This window comes from Nycticebus coucang, chromosome 4 (assembly GCF_027406575.1).
Source record: "Nycticebus coucang isolate mNycCou1 chromosome 4, mNycCou1.pri, whole genome shotgun sequence".
Taxonomy (NCBI): Eukaryota; Metazoa; Chordata; class Mammalia; order Primates; family Lorisidae; genus Nycticebus; species Nycticebus coucang.
In genome coordinates, this window is record NC_069783.1 from 51,096,079 (window position 1) to 51,108,182 (window position 12,104).

Sequence of the window (12,104 nt, forward strand, 5' to 3'; positions counted from 1 at the left end):
CTCAAGAGAAGTGGAACAAAAAGTCATCTGTCCCAACTCACAGTCCCTTTGTGTGGTCTCCTTCTCCTCAGCCATGCCTGTTGCAGCCAAGAGAGCTTTGGAGGGATTTCAAAGATGGCCAGTGGCAGAAAAGCAGATGTGAATTAAGACTAGACTTTTAAAAGGCAAGTGAGGGAATGCTAAGAAAAGTGAAGGGTGCTAGAGGGAATAAAGCTCTGTGGGAACAGAGATTGAGGTTGTGGTCTCAGAAACTTCCATTCCTCTGGATTTGAAGAATATTATGCTAACTAAAATGAGTCAGGCAAAGAAAGACAAATACCGCATGTCCTCACTTACACATAGAATCTAAAACTCACAGAAATAGAGAACAGAGTGATGGTTAACAGGAGGAATGTTTTTTTTTTTTAGTTCTATTGCCAAGTAGCATAAATATCATTAAGAATGGAGCATTATACGTTTAGAAATTGCTGAGAGAAAAATTTTCAAATGTTCTCACCTCAAACAATGTTAAGAATATTAAGTATTCAAGGTTATAGACATTTTAACTAGAATGATTTAATTATTCTACATTGTAGTCATAAATTATAACATTTCTTTGTACCCCATAAATTTAGACAATTAAAAATCATCAATTTAAAATAAAAAAGAAGTTCCCATTCCTCTATTCCCTATACAGCATCTATTGTGCTGTGGGACGTACATTCTTTAATAGATTAACCATCTGCATCTCGTGGGTTGTGGTCTTAATCTGAGGGCAGCCAATTTTAGGCCTGGGAACCCTTTTCTGACACTCTGTCAGTGTTTGCTTCCCAGGGGCAGGAAGAGAAAAGGATTTATTAATGAAAAGAGAATAGAGTGTTCTTTTCACAAAGATGTGACTGTGCAAATAGAAAACATTGCTCAGGAATCACAAATAACCACAGTGAACTGATGATGAGAACTTTAGGAATCAAAATAAAATGCTAAGCCACCATTCTGGAAAAGAAAATCATAGAACAGTTTTTAAAAATAGACATCAGGCATGAATCTTTCATTACATTTGAAAGCAGCAGTATAGATTTTTAGCAGATGAATTCTATTGTGTAATTTTAATGTCTTTCACATACATGAAAGGAGAAAATAATTTATTTGGCGGGATAATGACCAATTTACGTGACGTTGCTCCATGAACATTTGAATTTTAAAAATACCAGGCATTTCTGAAATATTCCACCAAATCAATCTGCGGTGAAATGATCCTTCCTTGAGCCATACTAGTCTTCAAATGTTTTGACTAGTGTGGGTTGGTTGCTCTTTAGTTATGCTGTAAAACTGTTAACTCTGAGACCTTTCTTCAGCATCAGCTTGGAGACTGCCTTCACCTCTCTGGTACTAGAGCCTAGATATTTCTTTCTTTATTACTCTCTTACTTTAGCTTAATGGATTTCTGAAAAAATATTCATGAAAAGTAATTCTTTAAGATCTTTCACATCTGGAAACATCTTTATTCTATTTTATATAACTATTGCCATCAGCCACTGGCTAGGCGTGTTGAAGTGGTTACATTATACTACAGTCTGATGTGGGTACGTCTGGCCTGATTCTCGAATTTTCTCTCTTCACTTTGTCTGATATTTTCTCTTAGACCACAAACTTCTATTGAATTATTCATATTTGTTATCATATTTTTATTTCCTATCTCTCATTTATTCTCTTAATACCCTTCAACAGTAGTATTGCAACCTATTCTTGCTTAATGGATATGTTTTCTCTTAGTTCTTTGAGGAAATTAATAATTTTTAAAATCTTATAATTGCAGTGTCTGCATTTTTTTCAAATTGTTTCTTATTCTTTGGTATTATGCTTTCATATTTGACATCAGTATTTAAGACCTTTTTCAATGTTTGGTGCTCTTTGGTTAACTACTGATATTCAATAATGAGAATTGAAAAGCTAACTGGAAACCAGGAATATCCCATGAAGTTTGTCAACTGTGGGGCTTCTGAAGGTGACTGAACTTTTATACTGGAAAAAATAGTATTGGACACATCTTTAGATCCTTTTTCATGGGCTTATCTTATTCCAAGGCATCATCATCATCATCATCATCATCATCACCATCAAAAGAGATATTGGGAGGCTGGCAATGTCTGGAGACCTTTTGTTGGTTACAGCTGGGTGGAGGGTACTGTTGGCATCAAGTGGGTAAAGGCCAGTGATGCTGCTAGATGTCCTACAATGTGCAGAACAATCCCTGAGATAAAGAATTATCTACCTCAGTATGTCAATAGCACCAAGGTTAAGACATTCTGGATTAAAGTCTTGTGAAAATGATAACATAATTAAAATTACAAATACCTGGCTTTTTCTACCAGCACTGTGCTTCAGTTCCTCTGACATTTGTATCTTTGTTCCCTTTGATTTTATGAAAAAAGGACTTTCAATTGAGTTGCTTTTAGCCTGCTATTTTCTCTACAGGATCTTTTGGCTCAAAGAGAAGGACGTTTTCCTCTTTGCTTTTCATTGTCTGCTTTTGTGGGAATGGAGTGGAAGACTGCTCTCCTACAGCTAAAGATCTGCCAGAGAAGCAGCAATGAGGATCCCTGAGGGCAACCTGAGAACTCTGCCCCCAGCCTGGAGAACACTGCCCAGAAAGTGTGGGCAGGGCGGACCACGGCCAGAGCACTTCTGCTCACAGCCAAGGGAAGAGGAAGAGGCCTGCTCTCTTAAAGCAACAGTTCCCAACATTTTTGGTAACAGAGATTGGTTTCATGGAAGATTTTTTCATGAACTTAGGATGGGGAGTGGGGAAGACACAGTGAACAGGAGGTAGAACTCAGGAGGTGACGCTGTGTGGGCCAGCTCTTATGAGGTCACAGGCCACAGGCCACAGTACTAGTTCTTGGCCAGGGACTGGGGACCACAGCCCTACAGGGAGCTGGGTCTCCATGGGAGTGTGAATGTCCACAGTACCTTCGTGAATTAAACAACCATTGTGTTTAATTGTCTCATTGGGCCCCAAACTTACACTATATGCCACAAGAGAAGCTTGCTGAGGTTGTTATACTTTTTGAAGAACATCTCATAAGAAAAAGTTTATTCAGGTGAAAAAAAAACACATGCAATTTTCTCAAGTCATAAAAAATTTATCGTGTGAGGGATTTGTTATACCAGGGACTGGAGATACTGTAACAAAATTCATTTGTTATAAAAACGTACAACTGCTTTCAAATATAATGAAAAATTCATAGCTAAGGTTTCTTTTCTCTTTAACAGAGTTGGTGTTATTTTCTTTAACAGTGAAAAGGCGTATGTTCTATATTATCTTCAGTTCTAATGTGGAAAAAGAAAAGGGTTTTTACTTTTCTTTGCAATCAGGTCATAGCTTTATTTCTGTGTAAGTGCCTTTTCACTGCTCTGTCCTGACTGACTTCCCACTTCTCTTTCACCCGAGTCCTTAAGGATTTCTGCGCCTTCCCTGTTCTGACCTTCAGGCTGTGGGGCTTCATCACAAGTAGTGTGTGTGTGTGTGTGTGTGTGTGTGTGTGTGTGTGTGTATCTGTGTACGTGCACGCACAAGGGGGATAAAAGGGGATATCTTATTTCTAGAATTCTAAGCGAACCAGCAATTAAGTGCTGAAAACTCACAGCTTTGTCCATGTTGCCCTATTTCTCTTGGATTTTAAAATACAGGCTCATTAGATTGACCAATTTTCACAATACTAACAGCAATTTTGAAAATGGGATGGTCGCTTTTTTCTTTTTTTTTTGAGGAGACCTCAATTAAAGTAAATACTTCTATAATTATGTCATTCACATTTTGGCCTATTTTCTAACATAACTAGAAAAATGAACATGCAATTACCTTCTACTATCCTGTCTAAATCTTTATCCTTCCCTCCTGAATTCACTACTAATGTCGTGAATGCTAGTACCCATTAGAATATGATAAGAAGTAGATGATTTTCTCCCCACAGACTAGATATTAAAAACAACACAATGGGCACTTAGGCAAAGCCTATTATTTTCTCCAAGCTGATCTAGAAAGTTGCCAGGCCAGGCAGGAAACAAGAAAAAAGATTGGTGAGCACTTGTGTTTCAGTTCAAAAATACTTAAATACTTAATCGCTTCAAAATTTTAGCCCATCCTTTGAAAAGAAAGTGAATTTCCTGGGACCTTTTATAACTCAAGTAATACACCCTTTCTTACAATCTTTTGGTACTAAAGTGAACAAAAATATTTTCCTAAAACCTACTGAATAAAGAAATACATAAATAATATTTAAATATACAATTATATTTTATGACAATGTTGGTATAAAGATGAATATATAATAATATATTCAAACATTTTCTTAAACCAAAAAATTGATTTTTTTTTCTTCTGGTTTCAAAAGAAATGAGAACATTGTTATGGTCCCAAGGGAACTGTGCTGGTTGTGTCTGACAGGTAAGTTGGCTCTTACTTCTGCCATAGTCTGTAGGTCAAAGCCATCACAAGGCCCACTAGAGAGATCAACTCTGGTTTTTAATGGAGGAAGACCTAGCAAACATTGCTGAAGAGTATGGGGATAGGAAATACTGTTATAACCATTTTTGGAAAATGAAATCTGTCAAAATGAATATGCTTTTGAGAAATATGGGCTCTTTTGCTTTCTTTCCTGGAATACACGTATACAATGAATGAAGATTTTCTATTCTAAAAGTCATTGAGAAGGCTTAAATTAATATTTTTTGGTATTCATGATTTTCTGGAGAATAATAAATTGGCCCTACTGTTTTCAAAACTCTGGCATAAAAATATAAAGATATATTGTAGACCTAGGAAATTATTACTAAAACAATCATAACTTTACAAGTACTTTTAAGAAATTTAAGTGGGTTCATGCAGAAACACTAACTTTCATAGGCAAGTCAAAAACATAATACTAAAGAAATTGATGTTATGCTACATTGTTTCAATTTCAATGCAAGGTAGAAACCTAATGGAATAAATGTGTATCCATACCATATCATCAAATGAATAAAAATAGATATGAATGAGTAACCATTTTGATTTAATGGGCCTCAAAGATTGATATATCTTGGTGCAGAAGACAATACCTGCCATGTCTCTCTCTCTCTCTCTCTCACACACACATACACACACAGAGGTCAGGGACACACAATCTGTTAGGTTCAGTTTGAGTTTCAGAAACATTTTCTAAATAATAAAAATAGCAGCCTGTGGCTCAGTGAGTAGGGCGCCGGCCCCATATACTGAGGGTGGTGGGTTCGAACCCGGCCCTGGCCAAACTGCAACAAAAAAATAGGCAGGCGTTGTGGTGGGCACCTGTAGTCCCAGCTACTCGGGAGGCTGAGGCAAGAGAATCACCTAAGCTCAAGAATTGGAGGTTGCTGTGAGCTGTGACGCCACAGCAATCTACCAAGGGCGACAAAGTGAAATTCTATCTCAAAAAAAAAAAATAGCGGATGTAAGTGACAAGGTAAACATTTAGTATATTAAAGATATTTTTCACTTCCTTCCATAGAAACCAAAGGCCATTTTTAAATGTCTCATTAATAGACCGAGTGTGGTGGCTTATCCCTGTAATCCTAGGACTCTGGGAGGTGGAGGCAGGTGAATTGCTTGCGCTCACAAGTTCAAGACCAGCCTAAGCAAGAACAAGGTGCTGTCTCTACTAAAAAAAAATAAAAAATCTAGCCTGTAGTTCCAGCTACTTGGGAGGCTGAGGCAATAAGGATTGCTCAAGCCCAGGAGTTTGAGGTTTCTGGGAGCTATGATACCAGGGTACTCTACTCAAGACAAAAAAAAAAAAAAAATATATATATATATATATATATATATATTTAGTGTGGTAAATATACTGGACTATGGTCTAATAAGCCCACTTACTCAGGCTCTTATAAAGTACCCATTATAGTAGCGTAGGGCTTGGTTGGAAGGCTAGAACGAAAAGACTATTGCTCTATAGAAAATTGATTTTATATCTGTTAAGATAAAAATAATTTGAGTCAAAATGCAAAACAGTATCATTTGACACAACAGTGAGTTCCCAAACAGAACATGAATAAGAATGGACTAAGCTCAATACAATTTTTAAAGTGCATAAAGTATAAACTAATGCTTAAAATGGTAGCAATAAGTTACGCACTAATTTTGACATTCCTAATGTAGAAGAAATTAGTCTTTTATTCATCTAGCATTCATTCTTTTTAGGGAAACTGACCTCTCCCCCAACTCCACTCACTCCCAGAAAATAATTCAAATTTGTTTCCAGTGTATGGCCTTACCTCTACTGCTGTAGAAGTTCTGCTATGAAGCTTTAATACAATCTATTTTACTTAGGAATTTTCTAAAATAATTCTAAGAAACTGATAATTGCAATGAAGAGCTATTGTTTACTATACACCTGGCACTTTTTAAAACATTTCGCCTCATTTAATTTTTTCAATAGTCCTAAGAGGAGGTGACATTATTTGCCACATTTTACAGATGAAGAAACGAAGGCACTGAGAACTTGCCTAGGGCTACACAGGTAGTAGGTATAGTATTTAAATCAAGATTATGACACTAGAACTTGTGACTTTGCTGTTAGTCCATCTTTTGGGCATCAAAATTGGAAAGAACACACATAGGTACAGGAAAACTCCACAGAGAGTATTAGTTATGATCGCTTTTGATTTATCTTGAGGAGTTAAGCTCATTACAAAGATTTAAACATAATGCTTATTATAATTAAGTCCTTACAATTACAGATATATTCATAAATTATAAGGTTCACACTTTTCAAATATTTAATGAATACAAATTATACTCTTTTCTTGATACTGTTACCATTTACCCACCTGTCTTCGTCCATTTTGTGTTGTCACGAAGGAATGCCTGAGACTGTGTAATTTTTAAAGAAAAAAGTTTATTTGGTTCATGACTCTAATGGCTGAAAAATTCAAGATTCAACACCTGGTGGGGTCCTCAAGCTACTTCCACTCATGGCAGAGGCTAAGGGGGACTGATGTGTGCGCGGACCATGAGGCAAGACAGTAAGCAAAAGAGAGGGAGGAGGTGTCAGGCTCTTCTTACAGTCAGCTCTCCAAGGAACTGTAGACTGAGAACTCATTCACCTCCAGGACAAGCATTAATCTATTCTGTACTCCCCCCCCTCCACCTAAACACAGCCCTCCCAGGCCCCACCTCCAACGTCAGGTATCAAATTTTGACATGAAGTTTGGAGTAGACAAACACCCAAGCCCTAGCAATACCATAAGAGCTTTTTTATTAGAAACTCATCCACACAAAGCACCTTTTCATTTTACTGGAATTAAGATAGAAATTAGTTTCTTTCAGCTGATTAGAAAAATTGTGTTTCACTACTGTGAAAGTAGCATAGGAGACTTCACTGTTCATTAACAGCAAGGTTCTAGGATTTGGAGAAGAGGCATCCTCACGGATCTTCAAGGTTATTCCAAATAGAAACAAACTCTGGTTTCTAAAGGTGGTGCTTTAAGAGTGGCCAGAGGGCTACACTTGTTTTGTCAATAAATCAAAAGCTTCAGTCTCCTGGGCTGTCTTTCTTATTCCTTTCTTGCTGCTATATTCACCCGCAGCAATAAATCAATAGGCCAACCCCAGACAACCCTAAAATGTTTCAGCAGCAACAAAGAGCCTTGCATTTGTTGGTGCTAAACTTTGCTTCTTGCGTGCTCTCTGGATACAAATAAGAAAGCTCTCACTTTGATGTGGGGGTTACGAGAGAATCCTTTCAAGTATATATGACATACGAGAGTCTATAAACTAAAGGTGCTTCTTCCCTTGAAATTGGTCCTAAAACTGAAGTTGCAAAGTCGTAATGTAAAATTGTCTGTGGGTCTTGAATAGCCCAACATTGGCGCCCTCTTTGATCTTTTTATTCAGGAAGAATGCTTACATTGTGTGTCTCACCTACTTCCACTAAGGTCAACTTTTCGATTCTCAGGTGAGCTCCAGAAGTCCAAACTAAGTCAAGCAATGAGAGGACTGTTTTCTTCCCCCATGATTACTCTCTGTCTATAAGAAACCAGAAGCTGCCATTCATTGATATACTTAAGAAGAATTAAAAGTTATTCTCTCAAACCAGTTCTAAAAATTTTTTTCACTTTAGTTTTCTATTTAAATTGTTCAATTACTTTTAGGTTATAACATATAGAATTAAACACTCAAACCATCACAGGAGTTATCACTATGACTCTAGAGATGTAGCATCAAGCATCAGCATCTTTTAGCTGCCTCTTAGCTTCCAAATTACTTAACAGAACTATAGGTCCATGCTAATGTTTATTTTTCCTGAGCTGTTTTTACATCATTCTCCTGAGCTTCATTGTAAAATTTTAACTTCTGTTGACATCCTTTACTAGTCTTAACTTTCCATTTCATTTCTATATTTATCTGCAGGAGGCAATTCATTTCTGTATTGTCCGTATTTTTTGTTTTCTATATATTGTGATGTTTTGACATTTTAAAAGACCTTTCTAGCTGGGAGAGATACTACTCTCAGGGATAACTAATCTTAGAAACAGTCAAGTACCAAGCCAGCGCATGCCTCTGATATGCAAACTAACCAGTCAAGAGCTATACCTTTTTTATCTGGCCCTTTCTCTCTGAGAGGTAGCATTTGTCTCCCTAACCATCTCATTACCAGGTAACTAGGGACTAGCCTGATAGCTCAAGCTCTATTGAAATTACCCAAACTAGCCAATTTAAACTATTTACTTTGCCTTGCCTCTTTGTTAAAAATCCCAATAAACAGGATCCTCCCCCCAACTTGTCCCTTCTGCCTCCTGACCATCTGGTGCTTTCCCTCATGACCCTGTGAGGGTTTGTTGTGCCTCCTGTTCCTAGGACCTGTGAGTAGAATCAACTTCTGAGCTTCTCCCACATCTCCCCTTGTGGCCATCTGACTACCTATCTTAAAAGAATACAGAACAATTTCTATTGGCATCAAGGTCCTCTTAACTGATAAAGATATTATTTAAATATAAATGTTTGTGTTAAGTGAACTTGACCTTAGGGAATGATTGTTAGAACTATGCCCTGTGATGATAAGTACTGTAATAGAAGTATATTCAAATGATGGATACCCATTCCTGTCTATGTAGTGTCTAAGGAAGTTTTCAGGAAAGGTGATATGCCAAGGTCACAGATAGGAAGATGGACATTTAAAATAAAGACAACACAGGGCGGTGCCTGTGGCTCAGTGAGTAGGGCACAAGCCCCATATACTGAGGGTGGCAGGTTCAAACACGGTCCCAGCCAAACTGCAACAAAAAATAGCGAGGCGTTGTGGTGGGTGCCTGTGGTCCCAGCTACTCTGGAGGCTGAGGCAAGAGAATCGCCTAAGCCCAAGAGCTGGAAGTTGCTGTGAGCTGTGATGCCACAGCACTCTACTGAGGGTGATAAAGCAAGACTCTGTCTCGAAAATAAATAAATAAAGACAATAAAGTATGTAAAGTATATAAACTTCAAAAAAATGCTTCCATTAATGGAGAGATGAGTAGTTTTGAATGACAAGAGACCATAGTGTAGGGGTCTGGGTAGAATGAGAGTATAAAATCATTGAAGTGTATATGGAGGGATGGGGCCAATCAAGGCTTCAATTTTTTTGTCATGGTAAGAACATAGGTAGGTTTTTATATTATGGTCCTCAATATGGTTTTCTGCTCTCTGATACCCATGGTAGATGATGTTTACCTGAAAGAAAAAAACATCTCTTGGGAATATCTAAAACATTACCACTAAGATCATTAAATTTAATGCTTTTCCATCGCTCTCAAAAATAGAAAATTACTGGAATGAATGTTGCTTAAGAAAAATGGTATTAAAGAATTATTCTAATATATTTTTTATTTATACAGTATGTAGATCATTCCAAAATTTTGCAGTTTTGTTATTATTAGCAAAAATAAGAAACACATTTCTGAGCTGGTCAGGATGTAGTTGGGTCTTGAAGTCAGGGTTGTGAACCACGGAAAAGAAAGAAAAATACGATTGAAGGAAGAACACCAGCTGGAGAATTATTGAAATTGTTCAATTGAGATTTTAAGACAGTGGAAATGAAGATAGAAATACTAGATGTATTTGAAGACCAAATTGGTATTCAGGTTGCAGGCAAAGAATGAAAATATAGTGGTTAAAAATTGTAACATACTGTTTTGATGATGAAGTCACCAATATCAGAGAAATAGTGGAGGTACAAGGAAAAGATTTAAGGGTAAGGAGATTGTGGCAAAGGAATGCATTTTTTCTGTAATTCATATACTCCCTACTAATAGTAACTTAAACATAGAAATTTATTTTGTTTTCACAATGCTTGGCATGCATTCATGTAGCTGCTCTTCCCTCTTCCACTAAGAGGGAAAAATATAGGAATGAACACCAGTTGAGATACTTCCATAATTGGGCCCAAGAAAATTTCAGAGTTCACTAGCTATTATCTTTCTATTTCTCAAAATGATACTAAGCTTAGAAAATCTCTAGGCCAAAAACATTAACAAATTAATACCTCCTCTGATTCCTTTGAAGAAAAGATTCATCTACTTCTGGAGAGTAGCTAGCCAAGTAATTCTTATGATTTAGATCTTATTAAAGTACAACTGGGTTCATAAATCGTGCAGCTGGAAGTCCTGGGTATGTGGCTGGAGTTCTGACCTTTTCAACAGAGGTTTTTAGCCCCTAGATTTGGAAAGAAGTTCAGCTCCTATCACTTGAGAAAAATGCCAAAGGCAGGCTGTCTTATTTATTGTTTTTTATGCTGTAACTAAAAATAATCCCAATAACACTAAAATGGTTCTTGTTTAGTGATACCAGGTTCCCTGGAAGTCAGAGATACCAAATTTGGATTCCTGAGAGGGAACAAATAACTTCCAAGTTCTCTAACTCTAGGCTTATTAAATTCTAAAAGCAAACTTACACAAAAGATTCTAGGCCATAAAAAATGATATAACACATGTAGTACAAAATCCACCCATTTTAAAATGACTCAATAACCTTCCCTTATACTTTACACTCTGGACTCCAATTACATTTTTCTAACTGCATGGGATAAGATAAGTGTCCATTTACTTGAGAGGTATGGCACTTTTACATTACCCATATAATGCTATCCCTCAAGTGTGCTACAGGATTGCCAGCTGAAAATAGCTTTCTCCTAGAAAAAGAGGGGATAGATTTTCTTTCATTTTTTCCACTTTGCAGGTATCTATTAAGTGGACCAGGGAGGAAGGTCTGAGCTTTGTCTAGCCATTTGCTGTATTGAATCTATAGAATAGCAGCCTTCTGTTGTTGAAATGAAAGCAATCATTTATGACAAAAATCCAAATATCAAGCCATTGCTCCTCCAAAGAGGATATCCCTCACATTCTAAGGTGAACGATCTCAGAATAACCTCTTCCTTCCTGACTTTCTGTATTTCATAGTAAAAGAACCTCTATATTCTCAAGTAGAACCAAATCAAGCAACTTCCCAAGACATTTTAAACTTTCAACATGACCTATATGTGATGAAATGAGCATAAAGACCTCACCTGTAGAATCCGTCCCCGTACTCTGTGTTCAAAACCAGTTAGGAAATACAGCAGCAACAATGGGCTCTACTTAGAAGGAGTTCTCGAGACAAAGAACTGTAACATAAAAAACCACCTCCAGTGCTCACTTCAGCAGCACATATACTAAAATTGGAATGATACAGAGAAGATTAGCATAGCCCCTGCACAAAGATGCCATGCAAATTTGGATTTGCCAGATTTTTGGAGATGTTTCTTTATCTAAGTGAAGTATTGTAAGAATGGAAAAACAAACACCACGTGTACTCAGTACTAAATTGGAATGAGTTGATTGACCCTTATGTGAACATATGGAAGTAAAATTCAATGGGAATCTGGTAGAGGGAGGGAGGAAAGGGAGAGCAAACTCACACCTAACAAATACAGTGCACATGCTGACTAAAGAGTGCCCTTGCAACATGGAGTTAAAATGTACAAATGCAGATTATTTAATCAAAATGTAGGTGCCTCTGTCATACACTGAAATAAAAAGATTTAAAAATAAACCTCTAATAGAAATAGTAATGCAAACTTTTCTAATTGTAAACA

General features: G+C 37.0%; 1 non-coding gene across 1 annotated transcript; it reads left to right on the top strand.

Moving 5' to 3' along the window:
- Window positions 1-11,657: 11,657 nt before the first annotated feature.
- LOC128585145 (U6 spliceosomal RNA) lies at window positions 11,658-11,761 on the top strand. The gene has a single exon (XR_008379889.1). It is a non-coding gene; the product is annotated as a U6 spliceosomal RNA (small nuclear RNA).
- Window positions 11,762-12,104: the final 343 nt, after the last annotated feature.